The sequence below is a fragment of the Myodes glareolus genome, chromosome 4, assembly GCF_982192425.1.
Source record: "Myodes glareolus chromosome 4, mMyoGla1.1, whole genome shotgun sequence".
Classification (NCBI taxonomy): domain Eukaryota; kingdom Metazoa; phylum Chordata; class Mammalia; order Rodentia; family Cricetidae; genus Myodes; species Myodes glareolus.
The window spans coordinates 8,695,981-8,713,344 of record NC_142029.1 but is presented as its reverse complement, the minus strand read 5'-3'; the positions used below and the strand labels follow the sequence as shown (position 1 = coordinate 8,713,344).

The following is a 17,364-nucleotide window of genomic DNA, read 5'->3' as shown; positions in this document are numbered from 1 at the left end:
CCATTAGCACATCCTGGCACCAGTTGAGGTGGCACTCTGTCTGCTTTACTTCAAAAAAGCCAGACTGTGTGGAAGGTGCAAATGGTGCCTTGTAAGTTGCTCAGATTCTCTGACCACCAGGCAATGTGGAATATGGGTCTGCATATTTCGGCCCCCTCACTGGAGGTGTCAGAAGTAGGACTTTTTTCATTGTTGTTATAGAACTCTGGCAAATCTACAATGTTATCTTAACCCCAGTGTCAGTGATCTGATGGAATTGGGACCAGAGAGTCTTCCCCATTTCCCCATTCCTGACTTTTGAACTTCCAGGAGTCACAGTACAGAGCAGCACCCTGAGAGAGATTACATGGGTCTCAGAGCAGCACCCCAGAGGGGCTGTGTGGCAGCCAGTCTCTGATCTCTCCACCAGGAGAAGTGATTTTGCATATTCTGGAAGTCCACCCAGACTCCCTCTGTGCACCATCCACAAAAGAAGTTGCCTGGAGGCTGCGGGGCTTGAATGGTCCAGGACTCCTTCCCAGAAGACTTTATTTCTAATGACCTACTTCCTAGAGCTGAAATGGATAACTGTGCTATACTGGAAGGAGACCAGGGCAGCCTAGGGAGCCTTGAGAACTGGTCAGTGAGCGTGTGTGTGTGTGTGTGTGTGTGTGTGTGTGTGTGTGTGTGCGTGCATGCATGTGCAGTGCCACAGGAAGACACAAATGTCCTGCTTTATCACCCTCCACTTTAACCCTTTAAGACAGGGTCTCTCACTGAACCTGGAGCTCACTGTCTTTCAGTTAGACCAGCAAGCTCCAGAAGTTCTCTTATGTTGTTTCCCCATCCCTATATGTCATGAGGGATGATAGGCGTGGATCTCCACTCCTGATTTCGATGTGAGTTCTAACACATGCTCACACAGCAAGCACTCTTGTTCACTGTTCTAGTTAGCAATAACTGTTAGTTTGACACACTTCAGAATCATGGGGGATAGTCTCAACTGAGTAATTGTCTTTATCGTGTGGCCTGTGGGAATGTGTACGAGGGACTGTCTTGGTGGTTAATTGGTGTAGGAGAGCATGATCCACTGTGAACAGCTCCATTCCCTACGCAAGTGGTAATGAGTGGTATAAGAACTAGCTGAGTATGATCCCGAGAAGCTCCAAGTGTGAACCAGCAAGCAGTATTCCTCTGTGATTTCTGCCCTGAGCTACTGTTGGAATTTCTGGGTCAATGGTCCTCAACGATGGACTGTAGCCTGGAAGTCTGAGCCAAATAAACCTTTTCCTCCCCAAGGTAGTTTTGAGTACCCACGGGTCTCTCTCTCAACCACAGAAACATTAGTCTTGAAATCATGCAAGTACATGTTTCCTGCAAAATAAATCATAGAAAATAAGAGTAATGTTTTCCCATACAGCATTTCCACTCGTAAGAAAGAAACCTTGGAGGATATATTTCTAGAATTCTCTACATATAAATAAAAACAAAAACCCCAAATACTTATACCTTTTAGACAAATAGAATGAAGTTAGACATTTTTATATCTCATTTGGTTCACTCTAAAAATATGACATGGACTTTTGTCCCAGTTATAGGTAGAATATTCATTTGAATGATTACAAAATGTTCTCTAATACTACATTCTTAATTTAATGACCAGTTGGATCCTCTCCATTTGTTTTTCTCCTTTCATTTTTATTATACACATAGCATCCAATAAGCACACACGCTCTCTCTCTTTCTCTCTCTCACACACACATACACACACACTAATGCATGCATGTGCACACACAGGAACATACATGCCTGTCTCTGTGCATAAGCAAGAACATCACTTTAGGACAGATTCCCAGAATTACAACTGCTAAAACTGCTGAATCCTCAAATATTGTCTTGCTAAATAGGGCAAAATGATCTTTCTCAAAGTTATATGAATGCCTTCCACTTCCGGCAAGGAAAGGAGGCTCATTTTTATAAACTCTCACCAAAAATAAATGTTGCCAGTCCTTTCGTTTTGAAAGTTTGTTAAAGCTGTGTTTTATTGTTGTGTTTTTTCCTTAGTGCTCTTATTTACTGGTGAATCCAGATGTCTTAGTTTTCATTTTTATTTCTTCTCTTGTCAATTATTTGTCTTCTTTGCTCACTTTTATATTGAGCTGTTCACTCTAAATCTCAGTGAATAGAAGCTATTTAAAACGTATTCGGCATTAGCCTATATGCGCTTCTCCCATAGTAAGCCTCAAATTAATTTAAAAAAAATCGTATTATGCTTAGCTATATAGAATGTCTACAAAATAGAACTATCCAGGGCATGGTTTTGTTCTGTGGCTATAAACACTGTCCACACCTTCAAACACAAAAGTATTGCCTTACATTTTTGCTAGTATTTTCTATTTTCTCTTTTACATTTAGGCATTTTCTTATCTAACTAGAAACATGTCTAGGCATTAGTTTAGGCATTAATTTAGGCATGTTTCTTACCTAACTAGAAACTGAGTGTGTGTGATGTTCTGAGATGAGGCAGAAACATTTTCATGTAGAAATCTCACTTCTTTCAACGTTGCTTATGACAGTAAAACTAGGAAACAAGCTAAATGCTCATTTCTGTAAGATTTTTTTGGGAAGTAAATATATACCATAAACATTGCACAAGCCACTCATGTTTGCGTCGTTTTAAAAAGCCCTTGAAACCATTTTGGTGCTGCAGAAACATTCTTGAATGTGTTACTCTCCTTAACTTTGCAATAATGCTCCCCTATGCTTAGCTCAATTCTTTATGGAATCGTTTATTCCAGATTTTAGGATCGTGTCATGATAAGACCTACAAGTGACTATCTGCTAGGATTTTCATGAGGACCACATGACTGTCTCTAAAGGTACAGTGCTCTAAAAACTGTAAATGCTTATGGGCTGCAAGGTGTTTTAATAAAAAGGGGGAAATGTGGGTAATGCAGACAATTCAGAATCACAAAAATCAACATTAAAGAGGCAGCATCATCCAGGTCACATGGAAGCTGTCATTGAGACATCTTTAAATAAGGAGCTGGCTACAGGAGCAGCAATGAGGCGTGTGTACATTATCCTGCAGGTTATTGTCACCAGCTCCAACCTGTCATTAAGCACAGAGACTTAGTATGAGGATTGCTACTGTTGCAATTAGGGAGCAAATTGACTACTTTATAACACTTTCTAAACATGAAATAATTCTCAGCTAGGAGAGTTACAGGAGGCCCTGGCCTTAAAGCTTGACACTGGTCTGAACACTTGACTGAAATAGGAGGAAATGCAATGATATACAGAGAAAGAGAAAATTCTCAGTTCCCATGTGCCCATAGTAATATCACAATGTATAAAAAGATGAAATAAAAGCTAGAACTTATGTATAGGGATGCTTTTTATCTTTTGGAAGATGAGTCGTTATTCCAACTTCAGGGACTTTAAAGGTAGCCCATCTTCACCCCCAGCATAGAATTTTCTGAAGGAATCTTAATCCCAAGGGTCCTCACTCCTGCAGCAGCCACGAAGGAGGACTGCAGATGGACAGCCATAAAGGCCTGCCTTTGGAATGCAGGACTATTTTTAGCTTGCCTCATTTCCTGCCTGAGATTCACCATTTCCACACCATTCCCAATCAATGATTCATCAACTCATCTCTGTCTGCTGCATTGTTACAGTTTGAATATGAAATCCCCTCGTGGGTTTATGGACTGAACTTGTGGTGTTCAAACTGGTGGGACCATTTGGGGAAGTTTGGGAAACTTCAATAGATGGGGCTTTGTTAGAGGAAGTAGGGTGTATCCTCTCAGGGTGGTCCTCAGTACAGCATCTTGCCTTCCACTTCCTGTGGTCCTCTTTCTCTACTTCCTGGCTGCCATGATGTGAACTATTTGGCGCTTTCACAACATTCCCATTGTGACAGACTGCACCCTCTAAAACAATGAGTTGAACTCATCATCCCTTCCCTTAATGCCATTCCTGTCAGGTGTTCCCTCACAGTGAGCAAGCTGCAAAAGACGGGACTCTTTCCTGCCCTTGCCTCCTGAATGGTTAGATTCCTCCTGAGGTTCCAGCTGCTAGGTTTAGTTCTTGTGTCTTCTTGCTGCAGGTGCTCTCCAAGGCAGCAGAAGAACCCTTACTGTCACAGCACGTTAGAGGATGGTTGGTTGGTCCCTCATCACACAGCTGGGGTAACTCTGAAGCTCAACTTTTGCAGAACTTTCCAGAGTCATCCCTTCAGGCTGAAATTTGGTTACCCTGAGTGCAACAGTTTCGTAGAGCCATTTATATATTTGTCTCCTTTTTCCTCACTTATTATCCTCCTGGGGCTATCTGGAACCCCTTTCTTAACATCATATATATATATATATATATATATATATATATATATATATATATATAAAAGCAAGCTTGCCTTTAGGGCATGTTTGAAGGGATAATCCTGTCTGTTGTAGGGAGAGGGCTACTTGTTCATCCCAGCCACCCAGCTTGCTTAGCCCCTGAAATAACCACACAGAAATTGTATTAATTAAATCATTGCTTGGCCCATTAGCTCAGCCTCTTATTGGCTAACTCTCACATCTTGATTAACCCATTTCTATTACTCTGTATATCACCATGTGGCAGTGGTTTACCGGGAAAGATTCAGCATGTCTGACTCAGGCAGCTCCATGGTAGCTCTCTGACTCTGCCTCCTTTCTCCCAGCATGTCGTTTATTTTTACCTGCCTACCTAAGTTCTAAGTTCTATCCTATCAATAGGCCCAAAGCAGTTTCTTTATTAACCAATGAAAGCAACACAAAGACAGAAGGACCTCCTACACCACCTGTCTTCTCAGCTGTTTTGGAAAAAAGACATCAGACTGAATTGCTGAGCTGTGCATGTACATACTTGGTGCGAGAGAATTGTCTGTATTCTGTCAATCTTGTTTTAAATAAAGACTGATTGGCCAGGCAGGAGGTGTAGGCGGGAAAAACAGACAGGAAGTAGAAATGATGCAAGGAGAGCAGGAGAATTTTGGGGAGGAGGAAGTTGATTCCCCCCACTCCTGCCCAGATCACCGAAGCAGCAGGATGTGAGCTGCCCCACTGAAAAAGGTACTGAGCCACATGGTTAACATAGATCAGATAAATGGGTTAATCAAGATGTGAGCGTTAGCTAATAAGTAGCCTAACCTAATGGGCCAATCAGCATTATAACTTACAGAGATCTGTGTGTGATTTTTCTCTGGGACTAAACAGCTGGGGGAACTGGGCAGGACAGAAAACCCCAACAAACAAGCAGCCCCCACCATGTTACAGAATGGCACCCACGTGGATAACTGCATCCACAAAAAGCCTGAGAAAGTTTGGGAAAGACTAGAGTAAAGCATTTTGGTTTTCAGCCATAGCAGGAAAAAAGCTGCACTGTTTTAAAATGCCGGCTTTCTGGGCCATCCTGCCAGGGAAAACTCTGACTCTTTCAAGCAGGCAGTCCAGACTATGGAAACACTGTTGCAGCTTGCTTCCTGGCAAGGACCTTGAAATGCCTTAAGAGCTTTTGACTGTTGTTTTCTCCATATTCCTTAGCAAATTAAAGACCCACATGGTCAGAAAAAGAGAGATATACAGTAAAGAGAGATTCAAAGACTAAAAAAAAAAAACCTCTGAATGGTTTCCACTGTGTTAAAAATATGTGCAGGCTTGAAAAAAATGCTTAAAGTCTTAAAGTAAAAAAGAAAGAAAGAGAATAGTTGGGTGTGGTGGTACACACCTTTAATCCCAGCACTGGGGAGGCAGAGACAGACGGATCTCTGGGAGTTCAAGGATAGCCTGGTTTACAGAGGGAATTCCAGGACAAAGATATGCAGAGAACCTGTCTCAAAAAGCCAAAAGTTAAAAGTAAAAATAAAAGAAATAGAGGTTAAAATAAAGCTGCATAAAGATGGAGAATACACAGAGAATCTTGATACTGTATGCTATTATGCTCTCTTTGAATTGTTTAAATGCTGAGGAAGGAGTAACAGCTGCTAAAAGATATTTGCTTGTAAATGCTACAGAATTAATCCAAGATAGGTATTTTGAAAATACCTTGGCTTCAAAATTGAAGTCAAAAGGTATGTTACTTTGAAGAAGAGATTTTGCTTTTGTTTCCACAGGAAATGAGAGGCTGTGGATTTATTCAGAGTTAAGAAAAATCATCTTTGACCAAGGGAGACCACCTGAGCAATCTCCAGTAGGAACAGATGGCCCAGATGTCTTGAGTTCTTCATCCAGAACAGGTTCAAGACTGCTGCCTGAGATGATCAAGGCTCACAAGATACTTCAGTCAGGACTTGATCATAACTCTAAATTTTCTTTAGGTCCCCATAAGATTATCAATGCCCCCAACCAGCTGGAAGTAGCCTGGAATACTAGGCCCACATTCCCCCCCAAAATGGACTATGGATATTTTCCTTTGTTTTTTTTTAAAAAAGAGGGGGAAGTGGTGCGGGAGAATTGTCTGTATTCTGTCAATCTTTAAATAAACGCTGATTGGCCAGGCAGGAGGTATAGGCAGGAAAGACAGACAGGAAGTGGAAATGATGCAAGGAGAGCAGGAGAATTTTGGGGAGGAGGGAGGTGATTCCTCCCACTCCTGCCCAGATCACCGAAGCAGCAAGATGTGAGCTGCCCCACTGCAAAAGTACTGAGCCACATGGTTAACATAGATCAGAAAAATGGGTTAATCAAAATGTAAGAGTTAGCTAATAAGTAGCCTGGCCTAATGGGCCAATCAGCATTATAAATTATAGAGATCTCAGTGTGATTTTTCTCTGGGGCTAAATAGCTAGGGGACTGGGCGGGACAGAAAAACCCCCAACAAACAGGCCCCCTCATGTTGTGAAAAGATACCATCAAAAGCAGCTGAAGGAAGGAAGGGTTTGTCTTGGCTCACAGTTTGAAGGTGCCATCCATCATGATAGGAGAGCCATGCCTATAGGAGCTGCAGACAGCTGGTCATGTTGCATCCACAGTCAGGAAGCAGAGATGGTTCCTGATGCAGGGATGGATGCTGGTGCTCTGACCACTTTCTCCTTCTCATTCACTCTAGGGAGTCACCCAGTGGGACAATGCCATCCACATTCAGTTAGGCTCTTCATCTGGGCTAAACGTGGCATGTCTCCCACATGATTATCATCCAGTCAAGTTGGCAATCGAAATTAACCATCAGAGTATCAGAGTAGCAAGTCCACATTCCATCCAGGAGCTTTACCCACCACCAATCTGTGTACCCAATAGTCAGAAAATTCTAAAGACCTTGGATTACTAGTTATTATCTCTGAGAAAAGTTAGACCTTTTTTCATAGGGGGCTGAGGAATATGATGAGCTAAATGAATGGCATTATGCTCAAAAACCCATCTAGGCCTGCATTTACCATACACTAATCTATTCATTAACCTCCCATCCATCCATCCATCCATCCATCCATCCATCCATCCATCCATCTTCACCCTCTCACCAGCACGTCTACCCTTTCCTTCCCTGCCCATCTCCATTGCCATGCATCACTTCCAAACCCTCAAAACATCTTTGCTCAGGATCTAAGACCAAAATAGGGGAAGCAAGGGACTTACAGCCAACTGCGAGGAAGGCCTGGGGACATTTTCCCAAGCTACTTGCTTGCCAATGACTCCTTAGTACCTCAGGCTGTTTTGCATCAAAATGTATTTGCTTTGAGCAGTCCATCCTGCCTTTCTTTATTCAGCTGATACTGTGTATTTGTCCTTCAAAGCTCTTTTGAAGGCTTACTGTAGGAGAAGCTATGGTTTATCACTAAGACAGAACACAGTCTGTGGAGACACACCACATGCACTGTTGGTGACACTCATAGCACCCTCTCCTTAAGACCTGGACTGACTAGTGTGGAAAAATAGAGTCCCCATCCCTTTGGACAATCTAGAAGCTCTCCTAAAGCCCATCCCAGTTCTAGAGTTTTTGCAGGACTGATAAAGGTCCTAGGTGAAGCTACAGTCTAACTCAGCTTCCCTCCTTCAACTCCTGTTCCCATTCTTCCCCTGTCAATATCCTGCCCTCAGGTCTGAGGCTCAGGGTCTATGTGTGTGTGTGTGTGTGTGTGTGTGTGTGTGTGCATGTGTATGTGCATCCTTTTCAGTCACAGAAAAGCACACAGAGAAGCATGAAGTTGCCATGTTATCAATGTGCCTGGGGAACACCAGAGAATTTAGCAAATTACCTGAGTGTTGAATTCATTCTCCACTTTTTCTGCTTCTAAATTAATAGACTCATTACTACAAGCCACGCCAAGTCACGTTGAGGTTTTTGTTGTTGTTGTTTTGTTTTAGTTTTGTTTTTTGTTTCAAGACAGCATTTCTCTGTGTATCAGCTCTGGTTGTCCTAGAACTCACTCTGTAGACCAGGCTGGCCTCAAACTCAACAGAGACCCACTTGCCTCTGCCTCCCGAGTGCTGGGATTAAAGATGTATACCACCGCCTTCTAAAGAGTTTGTTTGTTGTTGTTGTGTTGACTAATTTTGATAAATAAAGATTTATTGTAACTCAGGCATACTCATTCATTTACATAGTATTTATGCTACTTTCTCCCTACAGTGGTAGAGCTGACCAGTCCTGACAGCAAACTTGATCTACAGCAAAATATTGTTGATGCCCCCTCTGGACTGAGGGAGCTATAAAGGCAGAGACCTGTCTTGCTTGTTTTTGTGTCCCCAACATCAACACCTTACATATTGCTTAGAAGAGTCTAATAAATAATTTTAAAGGATTGAATATACTTGAGAAGATAAAAACCCAATGCTCTTTTCTATTGTCAGAAATATCTTTATTGTCGATGTTAGAAGTTAGGGTTTTTTTTTCCTCTTTTGGAGCAGGATGTGTGAAGTATGACCAAGTGGTGGTGGAGACGGCAGGAAACCGTGGGTGGATGTGGTAAAGGTAGGAAGTTCCTGGGTGAGAAATGAAAGAGGAACTTGGACGGGAAGCCAAATCCCAGTGGGTTTGTTTGGCTTTCCCGCATCCCAGGGCGCTCTCTTAGCTTCCCTGCTTCAGTGCTGCGCAAGGATAAGAACGCTAGCTTGGCCAAACTCAGAAAGGTTTTGTGGTACATGACTGGCATGGTGGTGTGCCACGTTCTCCAAGCTGCCCAGGGCGGTGCAGATAAAGGGATGGTTTTATAGTTGGGCATCACTTTCAAAATTACTATGGAGCATCATCTGGGCTGGCCAAACCCATAGTCTATTTGCGCTCTCCTAAGGGGTCTGGAAATGTGTTCAGTTGGGGCTGGGGAGATGACTCAACAATTCCAAGTGCATTCTGCTCATGCAGATGGCCCAGGCTTGGTTCTACATGCTCACATCTGGTGGCAAAACAAAACACCACCTGGAACTCCAGTTCCGGGGAATCTGACACCTCCTTCTGATCTCCACACGTACTGCATACACTTGGCACACAAACGGACATGCAGGCTCACATATATACACATAGGTAAAAAGTACACAGCATTTAAAAAGTGAACTTTGTAGGATCAGTCAGGAGATGACCCAAGCTGACCTCGTGATGCCTTGGGGTGGGGTGTTGGTGACAAGTGTGGTCTTCTAGAAACCTTCCAAGTTTTCCATTTCACCCTGGCAGCAGGGTTCAGTCTTTTATAGAACCACATGTGATCTTCCAGCAGCCTTTAGGTAGCTTATTGATTTAGCATTTCTTCAGAGATGCTGAGAAATACATGGTGTGTTGATAGAAGCAAGGAGCCCTGCCTTTAAAGGGTGGTTCTGAGGTTGCACCCAGCTGTCCTGACTCAGGGTCATCCCAATCGACTGTTTGCCATAAGATGTTTTAAATAGTTTGTGTTGCATTTCCAGCATCCTTTGTTTTCGTTCACCTTTCCCAGCAATGAATGGAGATTGCAGTGTCTTAGCATGGCATCCAACAAACTGCTGCTGAATGGAGTCATTTCATGGTGAAATAAACCTAAATGGAAGAGCAATCCGCCTTGGTAAAATGCAGCTGTCCACTGTGTTAAAGCAATCAGGTTCCCCAGGCAACTTGTGAAGCATTTGTGTATTGTTTCAGAGCCTGGAGACAAAGAAGAATCTGTCGAGATGGCCCCCAATCCAGTTTAGAAGGCAGGACAAGATGGGAGTCATGGCTCGGTGCTTAAGAGCACTTGTTGCTCTTCTGGAGGATCCAAGAGATCCCATTGTTAACTACTGTTTCCAGGGATCCTCTGTGGGTACCAGCACACATGTGGCATGCATTCACACACACAAACACACATGCACAAAAGAGTTCATGTTCAGTGGAGGATGTGGCTCATGGCTCAGTTGGTAGAGTTCTTGTTTGACAAACATGAAGTCCTGGGTTCAACGCCCCACCACAGCATAAGATCTGGTGTGGTCACCATAGGCCTGAAGTTCTAACAGTGAGGAGTTAGAGACAGGAGGATCAAAAATTCAAGGTCATCCTCAGCTCCAAATAAGTTTGAAATCAGCTTCTTGGTCTATATGAGATCCTTCCTCAATAAGCAAAGAAACAGAGGAAGAACGGGGTTCCTTTGGGTTTGAAAGACACTCTACAAAAGGTTCTCTTTCTGTCTACCCCATTCAGAGTTCTCTGTTTCCAAGGCAGAGTGATCCCCTCTCTAACTAGCCTGTGTGTGTGCTTTTTTTTTTTTTAATCCATGGGGTAAGTGTATCTTAGAGCTCACCAGGGGCCTAAACTTTTCTCCCTTCTATTCTTTAATTACTTCAAAGCACATTCCAAATTGGCTTCTCTTCTTTGCCCCTGTTCCCTCCTGCACTCCCTGGAAATCCCGGGTGAAGGCCAAACTTGTTTTCTGCCAGATAGCTCTGGAAATGATTCTTAACATCTGTGCATCATGAACCCTGAGGTTAGGGACCTGGGGAGCAGAGAGAGAGTGCCCAAGAACTGGTGGAGATAAAAGAGGGGGATTGAAAATAAAACAGGCTAGTTCTCTGAACCAGAGTAGCTATTTATCAGTTAAGTGGATATTTATCCAGACCAACCATGTTGCCATCCCATGTAGTGTGGGGCTCTATGCCAGGATCTGGAGACACAAAGGCAGGTGACTATATTAGTCACTTCTCTCCTGCGACCATTGGACAGCACCTGGCAAAGGCACACAAGGAAAAACTTACTTTGGTCTATAGTTTGAAGAGAGACGATAAACCCTCTAGGTGTGGAAGACATGGTGACAGCCAACACCATAGGAACAGGACACGAAGCTGGGTCTCTTCACATCTTGGGAGGATGAGAAACAGAAGCAGATCTGAGTTATGAGCCTCAACCCACACCCTCCAGTAACCCATTTTCTCCAGCTAGGCCCACCTCCCAAAGGTGCACAGCCTTCCCAAGCACCCCCTCAGCTATGACCAAGGGTTCAAACACAAGCAACCATGTGGGACATTTTATGCACCCCAACACTGAGAGTTCTGTTCCCAGGGTGTGCCAGGTTTAACGTTTGCTCTTCCATTAACTCACCTGTACTATTCCCTTTCTAGAAATGTTGCACAAGAAATTGGGCAGGTTAGTCTCTAACTGAGAGCAAGCACAGGCCACTCAGGATCATTGAAAGGGAAGGGGAGGTGCTCTGCTTTCTGATGCTGGGATGTATGTTTGTCAGCCAGCACACACGGGCAACAATCTCTCAAACAGTCAGTTCCAGTGTGCTTTCAGTCACCCCCCTCACCCCACCCCACCCCTCTCCAGCAGGCACTGAATTCGGTTACTTTAAGAAAAGTTGACTGTTTTTTTCTGGAATGAGTGCTGGAGAACTGACTCACCCCCGGGGTCATCATAAATACTGAAGGCTCTCTCTCTCTCTCTCTCTCTCTCTCTCTCTCTCTCTCTCTCTCTCTCCTTCCTTTCTTTTCTTCCTTTTTCTTTCATTCCTCCCTTTCCCTCTTTCTTTGTCTCCCCTCAACTCTAAGCTTAGTTATCATTGTTTCATAACTCGAATTCACAGATATCCAAAAGTTTGAGTTCTTTTGAGAAAGTGCTAAGCCTGACCAGTTCTGCCCCGCCTCTTTGATTAGCATGACCTTGCAGAGTTGGGCAGGACCATTTCCTTTAGCGAGAGCAAGTGGACGTGGTTGCAGGTCTCTGAAGCCACATCCCACAGCATCTGACCAACACTGGAGCGGCAGAGCTGGCCTTCCATCCCTCTCTAACCCTTTCTCATTCACATCGTCTTCAGGAGCTTTGGAGCTCTGGACTTGAGTCTGAAATCTCTTTACCCTCTCTGGTAGCAGTGATTCCCATCTTCCCTTTCACCTTTCCCACACCTTTCATGTCCCTCAGTTGCTAAAACTGTATGCAGAACTGTCTATCACTATATTTATACAACCTTAACCAATACACTGACAAAAGATTACACAGTGTCCATTTCGGCACGCTCCTCAGCCTTAGTGGGTGCTGGGAACTGAACTCTGGTCTACGCAGGAGCAGCACATGCTCTTAACACCTGAGCCATCTTTCCAACCCTAAACTACGCTTCTTATACTTGGAAAACTGAGGCACAGAAAGAGAAGAAATATAGAAAGTTATTACTATGGAGACTTCTGTGCCGCCGGCTGTTCGTGGGCTGACTGACCTTTAGATCTTCATCCTTGGTTAAGGAAATGACCAACCAGTACAGTATTCTCTTCAAGCAAGAGCAAGCCCATGATGATGCCATTTGGTCAGTTGCCTGGGGGACAAACAAGAAGGAAAACACTGAAACTGTGGTCACAGGATCCCTGGATGACCTGGTGAAGGTGTGGAAATAGCGTGATGAGAGGCTGGAGCTAAAGTGGAGCTTGGAGGGACATCAGCTGGGGGTGGTGTCTGTGGACATCAGTCACACCCTTCCCATTGCTGCATCCAACTCTCTTGATGCTCATATTCGTCTCTGGGACTTGGAAAATGGCAAACAGATAAAGTCTATAGATGCAGGACCTGTGGACGCCTGGACTCTGGCCTTCTCCCCCGACTCCCAGTATCTGGCCACCGGAACGCACGTGGGGAAAGTGAACATTTTTGGTGTGGGAAGTGGGAAAAAAGAATATTCTTTGGACACTAGAGGAAAATTCATCCTCAGTATTGCATATAGTCCTGATGGAAAATACCTGGCCAGCGGAGCCATAGACGGAATCATCAATATTTTTGATATTGCAACTGGAAAGCTTCTGCATACGCTGGAAGGCCATGCGATGTCCATTCGCTCCTTGACCTTTTCCCCTGACCCCCAGCTCCTCGTCACGGCTTCAGATGACAACTACATCAAGATCTATGATGTACAACATGCCAACTTGGCTGGCACACTGAGTGGCCACGCATCCTGGGCGCTGAATGTTGCATTCTGCCCTGATGACACTCACTTTGTCTCCAGTTCATCTGACAAAAGTGTAAAGGTTTGGGATGTTGGAACAAGGACCTGTGTTCACACCTTCTTTGATCACCAGGATCAGGTTTGGGGAGTAAAATATAATGGAAATGGATCAAAAATTGTGTCTGTTGGAGATGACCAGGAAATTCACGTCTATGACTGCCCAATTTAAACACCAGCGTCTTCAGGGCCAGTGCCACAGAGTATGCAGGGTTGATTGTGACATTCCTTGCCTTCTTAGGCACACTTAAAATAGAGCATATATTGTAGTAAATTTTGCAGCTACAGTATAAAGTTTTTCCAGTTTTATTGGAAATATTGCTCATATTTTAATGTAAATAAAGCATTCTTAATGCAAGCAAAAAAAAGAAAAAGAAAGTTATTACTATGGTTATCACTTATTCATGTAGTCCTTTTTTTGCTTAGTTCATCATGCTAAGTAACTGTAACCCTTTAGCCTTCTGTTGTGTGACAGTGAGAAGACATGTGTGTATATGTGTGGATGCATGTGTATGTATGTTGTGCATGTATGTATTTTTATGTGTATACATATGTGTGCATATGTATATACGTATATGTATCTGTACAAGTGCATATTTTGTGTGATGTGTGCATGTGTTTGCATATGTTCGAATGTATGTATATATGTGTGTACACCTGTTATGTATGTGTATGTTGCATTTCTTCTTTATAAGGTTCCAAATAGTGGCTTTGATACTTCTGCAGTTGATTTAATTAGTTCAGTTAATTTATTCTTCATGTTAGGGATGTACAAAATATATACAAATGAATGCTAATCTGTGAATTAATATTTTCAGCTAAAGCATTTTGCTCTTTCAAAGGGGAGCAAGTTTTTAATGGTCGGAACTGAAGCGTAGACACTGCTTTCTTTGCTCACTTAAGCCGGCTAGGTTCCCGCATAGCTAGGAGTTTCTGAAGTCTGGACTGCTTCTGCCCCAGCTTCATTTGAACCCGTAGCAGTGTTTGCGAGGCATTGGCAGTGCTGCTTCTTGCTTTCCCCTCACGACTGCCTTGGTCCCGGGTGACAATCCTTGGGCGCCTTGGCTGCCCTTTTTTTTTTTCTGCTGTATCTTTCCTTCCTTCCCCGGGTCTTGTACATAGTCAGGACAGCATCAAGAGAGAGGTGCCTGGCAGGCCATGTGTCCTGCCACTCCTTCCTTCTGCCATGGTTTCTGTTAGTGGCAGGTCCTGGGAGACCCTTATGGAGAGCGGTGAAACAGGAAATTTTGTTTGATACCAATAGCAATGGGGCCAGAGTGCCAGCATGATGTGCTATTGTGGAATTGAGGCATGAAGGTCTTGTTTCAACAAAGAGGCTCACTGTGAAGTTCTCTGTTGTGTGCTCAGAATTCTTCCACACTGTAGTGTTCTGAGAGAGAGGGGGAGGAGAGAGGGGTTAACATACTGTGCCTGCATCCAGGGATTTGTATTCTGTACTCTATGTACAAGTCTTTTTATTATATATTTAATATTTTGTTGGAGAAGGCCTGCTTATTTGTTCCCGACCACCCGGTTTGCTTAGACTCTAAATAACCACATAGAAATTGTATTAATTAAAATTCACTGCTTAACCCATTAGCTCTAGTTTCTTATTTACTAACTCTTACATCTTAGTTTAACTCATCTCCATTAATCTGTGCATTACCACAAGCTCGTAGCCTAACAGCAAAGTTTCAGCATGTCTTTCTCTGGCAGTGACTCCACAGTGTCCCTGCCTCCACTCTTTTTACTCCCAGCCTTTAGCCTGTCTCCCCTGCCTACCTAAGTTCTGCCCTATCAGCAGGCCAAGGCAGTTTTTTTTAATTAATTTATTTATTTGTTTATAAAAATTTCCACTTCCTCCCCTCCTCCCCATACCCTCCCATTCCCTCCACTCCCTCTCCTCCCCACCCCACTCCCCCTCCTCCTTCCTCTCCAGTCCTAAGAGCAGTCAGGGTTTCCTGCTCTGTGGAAAGTTCAAGTTCCTCCCTTCTCCCTCCAGGTCTAGGAAGGTGAGCACCCAAACAGACTAGGATCCCAAAAAGCCAGTACATGCACACAAAACAAGACCTAGTGCCATTGTCAATGGCTTCTCAGTCAGCCCCCATGTCAGCCACATTCAGAGACTCTGGTTTGATCACATGCTCGTTCAGTCCCAGTCCAGCTGGCCTTGGTGAGCTCTCATTAGATCAGTCCCCTTGTATCAGAGGGTGAACGCACCCCTCGCGGTCCTGATTTCCTTTTTCATGTTCTCCCTCCTTCTGCTCCTCATTTGGAACTTGAGGGCTCAGTCCAGTGCTCCAATGTGGGTCTCCGTCTCTATCTCCATCTATCGTCAGATGAAGGTTCCCTCTGGTCCTGCCTTTCTTGCTCACGTTCTCCCTCCTTCTGCTTCTCATTTGGACCTAGGGAGTTAAGTCCAGTGCTCCAATGTGGGTCTCTGTCTCTATCTCCATCCATCACCAGATGAAGGTTCTATGGTGATATGCAAAATATTCATCAGTATGGTTATGGGCCAAGGCCAGTTCAGGCACCCTCTTCTCTGCTGCCCAGGGCACAATCTGGGGACCTCTCCTTAGGCCTGGGAACCCCTCCAGAATCAAGTCTCTTGCAAACCCTAAAATTGCTCTCTTAGATGAGATATATACTTCCCTGCTCCCATATCCATCCTTCCTCCCTCCCCCCACCCCAATCCCCCAAGCCATCCCCAATCCTCCCCCTCTCCCTTCTCTCTAACCATCTCCCCTTACTTCCACCCCCCACCCCCCCATGCACCCAAGTTTGCCTGGCAATCTTGTCTACTTCCAATATCCAAGAGGATAACTATATGATTTTCTTCAGGTTCACCTTCTTATTTAGTTTCTCTAGGATCACAAATTATAGGCTCAAAGTCCTTTAATTATGGCTAGAATCCACTTATGAGTGAGTACATACCATATTCCTCTTTTTGGGTCTGGGTTACCTCACTCAGTAAAGCGTTTTTGATTTCCATCCATTTGCATGCAAAATTCAAGATGTCATTGCTTTTTTTTACTGCTGAGTAAAACTCTAATGTGTATATGTTCCACACCTTTTTTATTAATGGTAATCACAGCATACAGACGGTACTCCCCATATTAGTATTTTTTTTCAAGACAGTGTCTCTCTGTTTAGCTCTGGCTGTCCTGGAACTCGATTTCTAGACCAGACTGGCCTTGAACTCACAGAGATCCACCTGCATTGCCTCCCAAGTGCTGGAATCAAAGTGCCTGGCCACAGGTCTTTTTATATTCTGGACTTGGAGCATTGGTGCCCATGGTTCTCACAGATCTTTCCTTCCTACTCTGTGGTCCTTGTATACAACACATTGCTGGGTACCCTAGGACTTTTGCCACCCTCTCTCTGAATCAGTTTACCTAGAAGAATGAACGTCATTCATCTTTCAAGGTCCTGCTCAAGCAGCACCCTTTATAAGAACCTAACAGAAAACAGTGTAAACAGGCTTTAATAACTCTCTCTTTCTTGGCCACACTAATTTTGGTTAGAGCTAATCATACGCTATTCTGTAATCATCATCATTTAATTCATTTGTCTTTAAACAACAGCAGTTAACAAAGAAATAACTTTCAATTTTGTAAATGTTCTTCAAACTCAGTGAAATGGTTCATGTGTGCACTGAACTTTTCATTATCCAAGTAAAAATATTATGGCTTATAGTACATGCTCCTCCTCGTTTGAAAACCTTTGAGCACAAAAGATAACTCCAAGTGTTCACATAGTAATAACACTCAAATGACCAAAATTCTGCTTCTTCACATTTATGGTTATTACACTAGTGTTGTTCACTAAGAATCTAAGGTTCAAACTTAGAAATGCATAGGACTGGAGATGTGGACAGCATCAGAAACAGGCAGGCACAGGCACACAACTATGAAGAACTTGCTTGTCACAAGGGCTCACAGTTGAATTTAGGTGTGCTGGGTGCCAGAGTATAATTGAGATTCTCCTAAAACTTCTGCATTAAT

General features: G+C 43.6%; 1 pseudogene; it reads left to right on the top strand.

Moving 5' to 3' along the window:
• The first annotated feature begins 12,554 nt into the window (after positions 1–12,554).
• On the top strand, positions 12,555–13,634 carry LOC125393181 (uncharacterized; annotated as a pseudogene).
• Positions 13,635–17,364: the final 3,730 nt, after the last annotated feature.